Here is a 14,353-nt window from a genome sequence, read left to right as displayed (position 1 = left end):
AGGAAGGAAGGAAGGAAGGAAGGAAGGAAGGAAGGAAGGAAGGAAGGAAGGAAGGAAGGAAGGAAGGAAGGAAGGAAGGGGAGCAAGGGAAACATTCCAGAAGCTATGTTATCTGCTTACTGTGCCATTATAAGGTTTGGCCATGAGCAAGAAACCATTAGTAGAGTAGCAAGTGTGAGTTTTGGGAGAGGGTTTTATGAGGATGAGATTTAAGTGTTTTAAGGACTTAGAGAACCTTCACATAATTTGAGTAGGAGCTAGTTTTGCTTACTATGACTGACGCAACTGTCCCACTGACTGAGTAGTATGATTTTTTAAAAACTAAACAAGTGCGTGTTTATGTGTGTGTTTCATTCTGAGGTATGTGCAGTATTTAAAAGATGTAATACACACCTTGCATTGTATTTTCTGAATAACATTGCTTTGAATGTTTGACAGATAATCATTTCCCTATTTCCTGTCTTTTTACACTTTCTTAAAATATTTACTATTCCCTTTTCTATAACTGTTAAGAATGTATGTAGCAATTTGGTGGAAACCATACTGAATCTCAGTATTGTCTCTGGCAACACAGTAACTTTTACAATGAAACAACTCCTAGTAATTTTCTGCTGTAGTTCCAAATCAGTGCCCAGCACAATAAACAAGAGAAAGCCTTCCTCTGGCAGCTGATGGGAACAGATGCACAGATCCACAGCGAAACCTTAGGTGGAGCTAGGGGAACCGGGAAGAATAGGGGGAGGAAGCATCATAGGGGCTAGGGGGTGAAGGACACCAGAAGATCATAGAATCAGTTAAGCAGGGATCATGGCGGCTCTCAGAGACGGAAGCAGGAATCGTGGAACCTGCTTTGGTCTGTGATAGGTCCTCTGCAGACATGCTGTGGACTTTTAACTTGTGGTATTTGTGGGACTCCTGAAAGTGGGAGACAGATGTCTCTGACTCTTTTGCCTGTTCTTGGGAACCTTTTCCTCCTCCTGCCTTGTCTCATTTAGTCTTTGTATGAGGGAAGATGCCTAGATTTACTGCAACTTGATATACTGGAATTGGCTGATATCACTGGGAGGCCTGCTCTCTTCTGAAAGGAAACAGGAGCAGTGGGTCATGGGGAGAGGGGAGGTATGGTGGGTCCTGGGAGGAATGGAGAGAAAAGAAGCTGCAGCTGGAATGTATTACATAAGAGAAGAATAAATTTTAATAATATATAAATGAAAATTTAAAACATCACTGGTTTCTACAGATTAAGTTATAAATTAAGAATTACTGTTGATATCATAGTTACTTTTCTGCATGGACATCAGGTAGTAGCCTCCTGCTTCACGCCACCGTGCCTTCCCTGCCAAGATGAATAGAATCTGTTCAAACTGCAAATAAAGTATAACCCTCTTCAAATAATTGCTTCCTTCCAAGCATATTTTAACTGTGAGAAGTGAGGTAAATAAATAACCATACCTATAGAATGAAGCTAATGATGGGAAGAAAAATGAAGAGAAATAGTGGAGGAATAAGTCCCTCACATTTGCTTATAATAAGCCCCTACATTTTAAAGACAACAAAGCTACGTAATAAAGCACGTGGATATAATTTATAGCTTGAACAAATTAACAGGGCACAAAATAAACATTAATTTTTCTCTATAGTCAGGTTAAAAATTTTGTGGAAGGAATTCAGGAAAACATTTACATTCCTATTGTCTTTTGAACTACACGTAAATATAAATCATTGTATTCATTTGATTAAAAAAATCTATAAAGACCATTTTAATCCAATACAAAATATGGAAGAATATGCTGAGATATAGGGAGTACAATCATGATACAAGATCAAAAATGTCTTTTACTTTTAGTCTTATGTCAATCTTATTCTAAGAATTTGGTGTTTCCAAATATTTTCTTTTTTTTTCAGCAGAGACCCTCCCTCCCATTTATTTTCCTTCTGAGTAATCTCCAAAGATTGGTTCTTGTTTATTAACACCTGTATCAGTTAGCTACAGGCAAACATTAAGGCAAAAAATCTTTGTTTGTTTGTTATTTGTTTTTTGTTTTTTGTTTTTTGTTTTTGAGACAGGGTTTCTCTGTGTAGCCCTGGCTGTCCTGGAACTCACTTTGTAGATCAGTCTGGCCTCGAACACAGAAATCCACCTGCCTCTGCCTCCCAAGTGCTGGGATTAAAGGCGTGCGTCACCACACCCGGCTAAGGCGAAAATCTTATCTAGTTATTGTTTTATTTTACTCCTCTAGCATGCATAAAAGATATCAGGGACAGAAGTTAATGAGTCATTTTAAAGACAAAAGAAATGGCAATAATAACATTCATCTGGGATAACGATAAAAATGAGATTTCTAGGTAAATATTTCAACCTATTTTCCTTATGAAAACTTCGTATAGCATTCATCTTGTTTTTTAGATTTTGTTCTTATTCAGTGTTTTCATCATTAATTATGAATGATTGAATCCCTATATCATGAGTCATTATCAACAATTTTCTTTTAATGGCTCTATATGTTATTTTTATTATATCATAAATAATTCAACAAATGTCCCATATTTGATCATTAACTCTATTTCTGATGTTTTCCTTTAAAGAAAAAATGCTATATTATACATTTTAATGAATTTTTAAAATGTAAACTTTTCTAGACCAGAATATATAGGTAAATTTAGGATTTCTGGTAAATACTCATGAATTTTCTCCAGAGAATTTATAGAGCATATATATTTTCATTTCAAACAAAAAAAAGAGCTGATGCATATGTATGTATATTTATACTTCTAAGACTCCATACGCTCTTTCTGTTGGTGATGTTTCTTTGGGTTGTTTATTTGGCTTTTGGGGATTTTTTTTTTGTTTGGTTGGTTTTGTTTTCAATAAGTAGTCTGCTGAATTACTTAGTATTCAGTGTTCGTGGATATTTGAAGACTAATTTCCCTCGTTGGGATTATTTCTGTAGCAACTACAAACAAATAACAGCATGCTCATTCTCTGAAGGAAAACAGAAAGCACAGAGATATTAAGTGCAGCTCAAATTCTAAAACTACGGAAGTATAACAATGGCCCAAGCAGAGAGAAAGTTTTTTAGCTTCTCAATGACTTTACCAGCTGGTGGGGCCTACCATGCCTATTTTTGCAAAGAATGAAAAAGACACAGCAGGTTTCTTTGGAACATCAAACTGAGAAAATTGTCTACATCTTTAACAGCCTTAAAAGAATTTTTTTTTTGGCAGAATGAATAAGTACGCATAATTGAGAAAAATACCCTAATCTGTAGGGGGAAAAGATATAAAAAGAGGCTAAACAAGAATGTTTCTTCCTGCTCTATTAGAAGCATTAGAGAGATTTCTGAAGATAACCCTAACCCTAACCCTGTGCCTTTCATAACAGCCTTCCACCTGTCGCTGACTGCGGTATTAAAGGCATTAAAATCTAGAACACAGAAAGCACAGAGTGCTGGGACAAGGAGGAAGAGAGGCAGCACAGGGCCAAAATCCCAAAGGAAGTCCAGTCATGCACATGCTATAAAGTCAGGAAGCTGACCCCGACCCCCTGCCCACTTCAGCCATTTAGCAATACTGCCTTTTCGAGAAGCTAATTTATTTCTTCCCTCGTTCAGTTTCCACATTTCTAAATGAGGGTAGCAGCAGTTCCTCTCTTTCGAAGTGCCTGGCTCATATATTCTATTTAATAATGGGCCATATCTTCTTTCTAGACAGACAAGACTTTCTGAGTGGACTGTGAACTCGGGCCAGCGTCTTTACCTCGCGACTCAGTATTAGTCTGAAGTGAAAGAGGGGCTGACAGGATGTTGTGGTGTCCTACTCACATTTGTCAGGCTCTGGTTCTCTGAGCGCAATTAACCACCTGACATCAGCAGGGGCTGTCAGAGGCCAGTGAAATAAAGTAGGCAAGAAAAGTCAGTGGAATCCGAAGGAGAAATTACCATCACATAAACTGACTTGTTAAACCTGTATCCATCACCCCTACCTGTATTTGTATCGAAACATGATTTCTGGTGTAGGCTATGAAACTACTACGAAACTTGTCTGTAACAGAACAGCGATTTTTCTTTCCAACTTGCCTCTGCTCATGTTAAACACCTTCCTAGATATTCTCTAGTTTTCCAAGTCCTTTTCTTTAAGTACAGGAAGCCATAGATTACAAAATAAATCCACTAAGTATGAGCTATGATCCTTCTGCAACCCTATAGGTGGAACCACAATATGAACTAACCAGTACCCCCTGAGCTCGTGTCTCTGGCTGCATAAGTAGCAGAAGATGACGTATTCGGCCATCATTGGGAAGAAAGGCCCCTTGGTCTTACAAACTATATAGGCTCCAGTACAGGGGAATGCCAGGGCCAAGAAGTGGAAGTCAGTGGGTAGGGGAGCAGAGGCAGGGGGAGGGTAAAGGGAACTTTCGGGATAGCATTTGAAACGTAAATAAAGAAAATATCTAATAAAAATATAATAACGATGATAATAATAATAATAATAATAATAATAATAATAATAAATAACAACAACATTCCAAAAAATAATAAAATAAATGGTGAAAGGGATCTGTATGGCAAACAATTAGCTGAAACAAATCAGGGCTTCTTATTATATTGAAAATGGATTCTTCTCTCTTATTCATCCTCTCTACAATCTCCCCTCCCTCTGTCTTCCCAACTACCCCTCACCTCACCTATCCTCAGATTTACCTCCTCCTACCCAGTTCCTCTTCAGAAAAGAGCAGGCCTCCAAGAGATATCAGCCGAGCAAGACAAAACAAGATACACTGAGACAAGGCACAAGCCCTCCTATCAAGGCTGGACAAATGTCAAGGGCACATATAGTGCACATGTTCTTTAACTGGAACAGTATGGAAATCTGTAAGCAGAACAGTGCATAAGACCTGGCATGCAATGTCTACTTTGCTGCTGTTAAAAGCAATATGTGATTTTTGTATTTCAAATCCATATCTTTTATTCAAGCATATTCAATTTCAGTTATTTTTTAACTCTTTAAAATTAAAAAAAAATTGTGACAACTGTCTTAAGAATCATAATACAACGAGAAACACCTGACTTGATGGAGCTATGCAAAGCACAGTGGAGGGCTGGTTCTTCTTACTAATTCATTGCTCCTTGGTAGTCTTCCATTCTCTACATATCTTCTAGCATTAGTTTTGAACTGAAAATATATTTTACAGCTGATATCATGTCTTCACTTTGCAGGCAGAAATCTTGAGTTTATTATTGCCTTGCCATTAACTGATTATACCTTTGAGGATAATTCTAACCTTCTCTCTGTTGTGAATAAAATAGAGAACATGGCCCTAGAACTTGTCAAAGATTCTTGATGAAAATTTAATGAGATAATTTCACCAGAATCATTTATGAGCTCATGACACTCATTATTATTTTCTATCATGTTGTGCTTATTTAAATGTGGGCAGTGAAGATTTCATCATTAAACTGACAGCCCATACAACTTCAATATATAAAATTTCAAAACTTTAATTTTTATTATGATTATCATTCTCTATTAATGTAAGTGTAGACAGCAGTAAAATTTAGATGAATTTAAGATGTCTGGTTTACTTCTTATGCTGTATTACATGTCCCTATAATAAACAATCCACACTATACCTCTTATGCATGACAGTTTATCTCTGAAATGATTTTGCAGCATGCATTTTAATTTCCTAAATTTAGGGGCAACAGCATCAATTATATAACTTGTTCAAAACTACATTATTGTAATGATGATCATACATGCACATCGTTATTTGCCAGAGACGAATAAAAGTCTAGACTTGAACCATGAGCTTCTTCTGTACTCTGGATATTTTAAGTAGTTACTATTTGAAGTCCTTGTTTGTGGAATTCAAATATCATAAGCTCTACTTGGGTTCTAGCCTGTACTCTATATTCTATTCTGAAAGTTTTCAGCAGTCTGTTCGTGGAATGCTCCCATGTGCAGCTTTTTCTGTACCACAGCAGGGACCTCTTTCAGGACATATTTTCTTTGTGCTTCTCCGTGTACCACATGAGGTGACCTCCAGAAACGGTTAATCACTAGTCAGCTCAGACAGTCGTGGGCCAATACTATAGTCTGGGAGGCTCAAGCCACAGTATTTTCTCTGAGTTTTAGAGCATCAGAATCTCCAGGTCAGGATACCAGCTTGGCCAGCTAGTGACGAAAACACTGTTCCAGGCATGTGTAGGGCAATCTTCTCCCTGTGTCCTCACTGAATGAGTCTCTTTTAAATCTGCAAGTTCTGTTAGATTACAGATCTCCTATTAATATGCCACTTAGCTTTTAATTACCATTAACTCTTAATAAACCAGACCCCCCCCCCCAGAACTCCCAGGGACCAAGCCATCAACAGAGGAGTACACATGGTTCCAGCTGCATTGTAGCAGAGGATGGCTTTGTCATGCATCAATGGAAGGAGAGGTCCTTGGTCCTATTAAGGCTCCATTGATGCCCCAATGTAGGGGAATCAAGGGTGGAAGTGGGTGAGTGGGTAGAGGAACACCCATATAGAAGCAGGGGGGAGGAGGATATGATAGGGTGTTTCTGGGAGGGAGGGAAACTTGGAAAGGGGATAACATTTGAAATGTAAATAAATAAAATTTCCAATTTAAAAAAAAGAGAAAAACATACCTGCAAATGTCATGGCTGTGGAGTTAGGACTTAGACAAATAAATTAGTTTGGGTTGGGGAGGCACGTTCTCTATTCCTTAGCCAGTTCTCTAAAGTGCTTGGTGCTTATGATGTATGTGTTCATTTTAGCTGCAGTTTTGTTTAATTGCAAGTCAAACTATACAATGAGAAAAGTACTACATACTTTTACTGGTAGAAAAATAAAACTATTGGTATAGATAAGATTAGAGCACATTTTATAAATGATAAACATCTGTATCAGGAAATCTTTCATTCTGAAGTGACAGTGACTTGTGTCCTTCTGTTAATTGTACTTTCAGACTGTGTTCTATCTCATTGTACCAAGGTTGGACAGTATGAGGACACTGTGTTGTATGATGGTCGCACAGCATCTCTGAGGTCCAACTATGAGAGATACCCAATGTTTCTGTTGCTATGTGCTTCTCTCTCTCTCTCTCTCTCTCTCTCTCTCTCTCTCTCTCTCTCTGTGTGTGTGTGTGTGTGTGTGTGTGTGTGTGTGTTCGTTCTTTGTATCTCCTCTCTCTGTTACTAGTTCTGATGGAAGTCATCTGCCATAGAAATATGCTATTCAGAAAGCCTGTAGAGAATCCCAGTGTCAAAGAACAGAGAGGTCTCAGGCAACCATCCAAAAAGAAGGCAAGGAGTGACAGCAAACCTGTGAGTGAGCTTAGAGGCAGATTCTTGAGCCTCAGTCAAGCCTTAAAATGATTGCAGCCACAGCTGACAACTTGACAGCAACTTCCTCGGAGATTCGGAGCCAGCACCACCCAGCAAAGCTGCTCCCAGATTCCTGGCCTTTGGGAAATGTGTCCCAATAAATATTTGTTGTTGGTTGATACTAAATTGTGGGGTAATTTGTTGTGCAGACATAGATGACTACTATAACTACGAACTCTTTAATTCCCAAAATAGTAGTTTATTTCACACTGACAAGAGGTCCACAGCAAATATTCCCAGTGAGGCAGTAGCTTTCTCTTTCAAGAGCTGATTTCAAACTAAGGTGAATACTCTGCGGGTGGGCCACCATGTTGCTATATCTTCTGGCTTCACTGTTCTCATGACATAAGCCAGTTAATAGTTGAAAGATGTGGAGACTTGTGAGTAGCGTGTCCTTTATGACACCCTATGAGCAGAAACCGCCTTTGTTTCTGACTCCATTGCTGGGAGCTCTGTGAGAATGGCTTGCCTAGCAGATCGAAAGGTGAGATGGATACTCAATCTTTACATCAAAACAAATGAATGAACAGGTTTGGTGATTAAATTTGTCCCCTACAAATATGGCTTTTGTGTTTGCCATCTTTTATGAGCCCCAGATTTCAGCATGAAACTATTTGAATCTTCATTTTAAAGCAAGCTTCCTCTATCTTAATGTTCCTTTCACTTGCAGCATAATAATTCTGTACTGAGAAAGGCAGTGTGGTATTGTGTGCCTGGAGGATTTTCCTAAAGCTTTTCTGAACTGTGGTCTCTTGATTCCATGAGTATTCATCAGGCTACCTGTGACAACGAAAAATGCCCTAAGCCTTGCAAGTAATGGAGGCAAAAATCAACTATTTGAAGTTTTAGAGATATAAAAATATTTTCTTTTCCATCATCTTTTACAATTTCATTGCTCCATTGTGTTTCATTCATGAAACAATTGAAAATTAGCCACACTTAACTTTATCTTTATCACTATAGTTTCCCTTAACTTAGCAGATAAACTTATAGAAAGGGTTGTAAGTCATAGAGAGTTGTAAACAATTGCTATTTATATTTCTGTGGCATGTCTCAAGTTGTTTTCATTCCCTTTATTACCAATAATTATAAACTAATCTTACCTGCTAAGCTAATCTTCAGGCTCTCATTTTATCTCCCTTTACTAGTCAATTTTCAGAGAGATTATCACTACATATTTCATATATGGGATCTTTTGCCATTTTTATAAGGCCCTGAAAATTATAATTTTGTTTCTTTCTAACTTTACACCAAAGATCCTGTTTTCCTCTAGACAGTTATTAGTGTAAAGATTCCTCTAAAGTAAGGGAAGCTACTCAATCAATGGGTCGTTGTCCAATTTGCTTTACATGAAAGTTGGAATTAATGGCACAAGCTAAACAGGTTAATAGTAAAATTCCATTTTTCAAAAGTTATAAATAAAACAAACATCTTTGAATCAATGTCTCTTGAGTCACAGTAAATCTAGAACCATCTGTATACTCAACCAATGTCAGCAAAGAGATGAACATAGTGATATCAAATTAAAAACCTGTACAATGTAAGACACAACCCAAAAGGTAAAGAGATGGCACATAGACAGGAGAACATATTTGCAAACTAACATTTGATTTCTAACATATGAAAGTAACCAGAATAAAAGAAGCAAATACTAGAATTAAAATAAACATATTTCAAAAGACCTACAAATGGCAAATAGTTACATGAGAAGCAACTCCATCATTATTAATCATCTAGGAAATATGAATTAAAATCTAAACTTAAGTTCTGATAAGGCCACAAACAAAAAGAAGCCCACCATGAAAAAGTATAGAGATTACCCAAAGTTAGAATAGAGCGAGCATGGGATTCAGCAATCACACTATTGAGAGTCAAAGGAAATGAAGTGTGTATATCACAGAGAGATTTGTTTGCATGACCCACCACTGCAGCAGTGTCCACAACTGCCAAGAAATTAAAACAAACTGAATGCTTATAGATTAATGAATGGGTAAAGAAAATTTGGTAAATATACACCGATGACACACTATCATAAGTACCAACACAGATGGGGGCAGTGATCATTCTGTTAAATGAAAATAGCCAGGCATAGGAAGACAGGAAAGAAGGTCTCATTTCTCTGTGGAATCTGAAGAAATAGAGTTTATAGATGCTTAAAGTTTAGTGGTACTGACAAGAAGCTAGAGATAGTAGAGAGAACTGAGGGATGAGAAATGATTAATCAATGATTAATATGTTACTGCTAGTTAGGAACAAGAAGTTTCTGGTGTTCTACTACTGTATTTTGGGTTAACTACAGAGAACAATAATATACTGTATATTTCACAAAGTTTAAGGAAAGAATAATGGCTTTTTACCTTAAATAAATAACAGTTCAAGAGAGATCAATTTAACGTCATTTAAATACTATTACACAGAATATAGTATGTATATGAGCATATTTATTAAAACTGTCTGTGGTAACACAACCATATATGATTGATTGATTGATTTTGATTGGTTTTTGTTTTTATATTTTTATTTTGTATTTTTATTTTTATTTTTAGACAGTGTTTAACTGTTTGGGGTTGATAATCCTGGAAGTCTGTTTGTAGGTCAGGCTGGCCTCAAGTTTACAGAGAACCAGCTGCCCCTCCAGAGTGCTGGAATTAAAGGTATATTCCACCACTGTCTAGCCCTGTTCTTGATGTTTTTACTCTATGAGTACATAGATGATAAATACAATGATGGTAGATAGATGATAGATAGGTAGGTAGATAAATGGGAGATAATAGTTTATAGATAGATGATAGATAGATAGATGACAAATAATAGATTATAGATAGGTAATAGAAATTGATTGATAAAGGAGAAAGAAGAAAGAATTCCATAGTATTGTACTACAGAATGTTCCAAATATTCTGTCATATTACTAATATGTGATATCCCTTTTCCTCCTGCTAAGTTGCAAAAAGATAAGTACATTATGAAGATCTGGGTCCATATCTAGAAATATCCTGAGCCCAGTTTAACATCAAGGCATAGCAGAAAGATAACAACCTACTTTGAAATTAGCTCTTTAACTACCTTTCCCATCAGGTCTATCTCTGTCAAAAAGGAGGAAGTTTCTAAGCTACAAAAAGATCTTCACCTGCCAATTTTCTATCATCTGAGAAGATGGATGCATCAGTGAAGCGACCGTTAGAAGCACCATCAAGGTTAATTCTGAGTCACTAGGACCTTCAACTTACAGGAAGCCAAATCAGGCCAGCAGACAAGAGCTGACAAGAAGCTTCCACAGACTACAGAAGGAAGCTCGAACTGCTGCAATGCATACCCGCTAACCAGGCATTCCCTACATTATTTATAGAGGAATAAATTATCTGTTCCCAGAAGAACTACCTCAATTTAAATCTAAGAAGTAAGTTAGAAATATCTATGTAACATTACCATATTAAAAAGAGAAAATCAAAGGCAGACGAGTAACATGAGAAAAATGTGTGTGTGTGTGTGTGTGTATATATATATATATATATATATATATATATATATATATGAAACTAATATTTCATGAGGTAAAACAATATGAAAGAAAAAATGGCATTTGCAGAAAAGAACTCATGACACAGTGATAAGAGGTCAGCTAAGAATCAATGGAACACTACAGGGGTGTGAGCAGGGAGCTAGTTGCTTAGCAAGTAGAAAAGCAAGAAGCTGGCTCCAGATGAAAAACAAAAATAAAACATATGTTGAAATCTCGTTGTGCTGTGGTCTCTCTGCCTGCTGATCTCCTTTCTTACATGGTGACTATTAAGAAAGACAATGCCATCACAAACTGAAATGCTGTTGCCTTTTCTAAACCAGCTTTGGAAACCGTGCGATACCTTATCTCCTGTGTGCTACAGCTGATGAAGAGTCTTTGGTGTCTGGCCAGTGTGAAGTGATGGATGGGAGGCTGGCAAACCTCTGGAAAAGAGCCTGTGCAAGAACAATGCTTCATTCATCTCCGGAAAACACGATTTTTCTGGAAAAAGACACAGAAGAGACAGAATAAAATTTTCACACAAAGTAGACATTCATCAGAAATGTTTTTACAAAAGAAATAGCAGAACGAGGTTGAAAGCAATTATTTAAGATGAGATCAGCTTGGAAAGCATTCTCATCAGACTGCCACATGGGGTAGAGCAGACGGCAGAAAAATAAGTCCTAAAAACTGTTTAACATGGATAAGCTGAGTAAAACGGGTACTCATCTTTGTTTAGGGGAGTAATGTCTCACATTTAGCCAAAAACTAAAAGAGAAAGATGGAATTTGAGAAGAAAAGAGTTTGTTTTCTTAAAATGTGAAGTCAAAAGATAGTGTCAAAAATGACCACAGGAAGAGCCGTTGTGACCCATTTTCCAGGTTGTATATATGAAGACTCAATTTTTTTTTTATGTGTATTTGTGACTAGAATAAAAGATTTATTTCCACAGGACATAATATAAATATTCAAACATTTACAGATATAATTTGTAATGAATACATGGTTTTATACCCAAACTGATATTTTTGGAGGTACTCTCAAGGTTAATAATAGTCTATGATAAAAAAATGGAAGGCTTTCTATAACTCATTATAAAGTAATCATTTGAAACTGTAGATTATAACGTGTGTTTGTAGAAAGGTAATAAGCATGAATGAAAGTAAAACAAACACCAAGTGAACAAATACCCCACAATAAAAACAAATTGTAGAAAAGGTATAAAAGTAGAAACTACTTTCTTGACTCAAAAGAAAAAGAATCCACTTAATAAATAAAAGTAGACCACCTCAAAACAAAATATAAGGGCATGTATGATTAAAAAAAAAGCTTAAATTGTGAGTCATGGACTGTTTGTCAAAAGGTATAATTTACACTTAATAACAACAAATATTTTGTAGTTGAATATTTAATTTTAAAGAATACATTCACCTAGTGACAGAAGTCCCACCACATGTTTTCTTCCATTGGTGGTTTAGTCCCAGGAAGCTCTGAGGGTATTGGTTAGTTCATACTGTTATTCCTTCTATAGGGCTGCAGACCCCTTCAGCTCCTTGGGTCCTTTCTCTAACTACTTCATTGGGGATGCAGAGGATGGCCTAGTTGGCAATCAATGGGAGGAGAGGCCCTTGGTCCTGTGAAGGTTCTATGCTCCAGTATAGGGGAATGCCAGGGCCACGAAGCTGGAGTGGGTAGGTTGGGGAGCAGGGGGAGGGGAAGGGGATAGGGAGGTTTTGGAGGGGAAATCAGGAAAGGGGATAACATTTGAAATATAAATAAAGAAAATATCTAATAAAAAAGAATACATGCTATGAAATGTTATACATCTTTGCATATCAAAAATGAAATCTGCAAAATTTATAAATAATAATAATAAACATTAAAGTATATTCAAGGTTTGAAAATACCCCAATGCAAGTGTCAAAGTATTGTCAAAATACTGGCCAACCTGGTGTACTCTCAATAGAAGATGCATCTATTCTTACTGCAACTTGATATTTCAAGGCTGGTTGATATCCACCGAAAAGCTTCCCTTTTTTGAAGAGGAGAAAGTAGGATAGAGATGGAAAGTAAATAAATTAATTAACTTTGAAAAAGTAAAAGCATCAATGGATGCTAATTCCTCGAAGTGGCAATCAGTCCCGCTTAAGGATAAGGGGAGACAAACACTGGAATGTCACGGATTAAATCTCTTTCTCCCTTTTTAAGTTTTATATGATGTGTACGAGTTTCTGCCTGCAAGTAAATCTGTGCACTGTCTGTTGCACTTGGCAGTCAAAAGAGGGTGTCAGGTTTTCTGGAGATGGCGGTATAAGATGTTGTGAACCACCATGTGGATTCTGGGAATTAAAGCCCTTTCCTTTGGAAGATACCCCAGTGCTTTGGACTGAGTCACCTCTCTGATGGCAGAGATTGGATTTTGGATACCATTCAGCTTGCGAAGGTGAATGGCAGAAGTGTCAGCTGGCGCAAGCCTTTCAAAGTACAACTGAGAACGAATATTCAAATTAAATACACAAATACTACTGAGAATTTCTCTCTGATAACATGATATAGAGAGAACTCACATATGCTTGCAGAAGCATAGAAGTTTCTGTCGAAAGACATCTAGCCTTAGCTGATGGCTAGAAATCTTGGCTTTCTTCCCTCTTATTATGTTTCTAACCAGCTCCATGCAGACACTATGCATCTCTTCACAATTACCAGCACCTTTGCTTGATTGAGTAAATAACTTGTCAAGCACTTGAAGACAGGGACAAATTCTGAATAATTTTTTATATTCAGTATTTCCTGTGATTACCAAAAAGTGTACCTTTACCTACTGAAAAGGAAGTGAGTACAATATTGATACAGTGTCGATAGACCACTGGCTGGGAACAATATATGAATAACTTTTGGTATTTAATCTTTGAGCTCATAATATATCATTTTAATAAATTCACATTCTCACTTGTGGGCTTGCTGGTTTGGAAAAAAAGAAAAGCAAAACAAAGCCAGATGCTTTAATTTGCTTCTTCATCTTTTTTTTTTTTTTTTTTTTTTGTAATTCCCACCTTTTTTTCCTTTCTTCGCTACTCAGGTGAGAAAACCTCTCTGCTGCTAGAAAGTGTTGTATTTATCATTCACAGAAACAATAACTCAGGAAGTGACACCCTCTGTGCCTCGTACTCCTAGTTCATCTCATCTCTAATGGGTGCCTTTTCCCAAAGCTCACCTGTTCTCTTTATAAGATGGAGACTTGTGCTGTGCTGTGTTCGCTGAACGTCAAGAGTAGCAAAAGCTACATGATAAACTGAAATGTTATTTATTTATTCACTTTACATCGCAATATCAGCTCTTCCTCTTCTCCCATACCACCCTCACACAGCTCCTCCTCCATTCGCCCCTTCCTTTCTCCTCTGAGGAGGTTGAGAGCGCCCAGCCTCCCCTCTCCCCTCTCCCCTCTCCCCTCTCCCCTCTCCC

Source organism: Mus pahari, chromosome 13 (genome assembly GCF_900095145.1).
Source record: "Mus pahari chromosome 13, PAHARI_EIJ_v1.1, whole genome shotgun sequence".
Classification (NCBI taxonomy): domain Eukaryota; kingdom Metazoa; phylum Chordata; class Mammalia; order Rodentia; family Muridae; genus Mus; species Mus pahari.
This window is presented reverse-complemented; position numbering follows the sequence as displayed.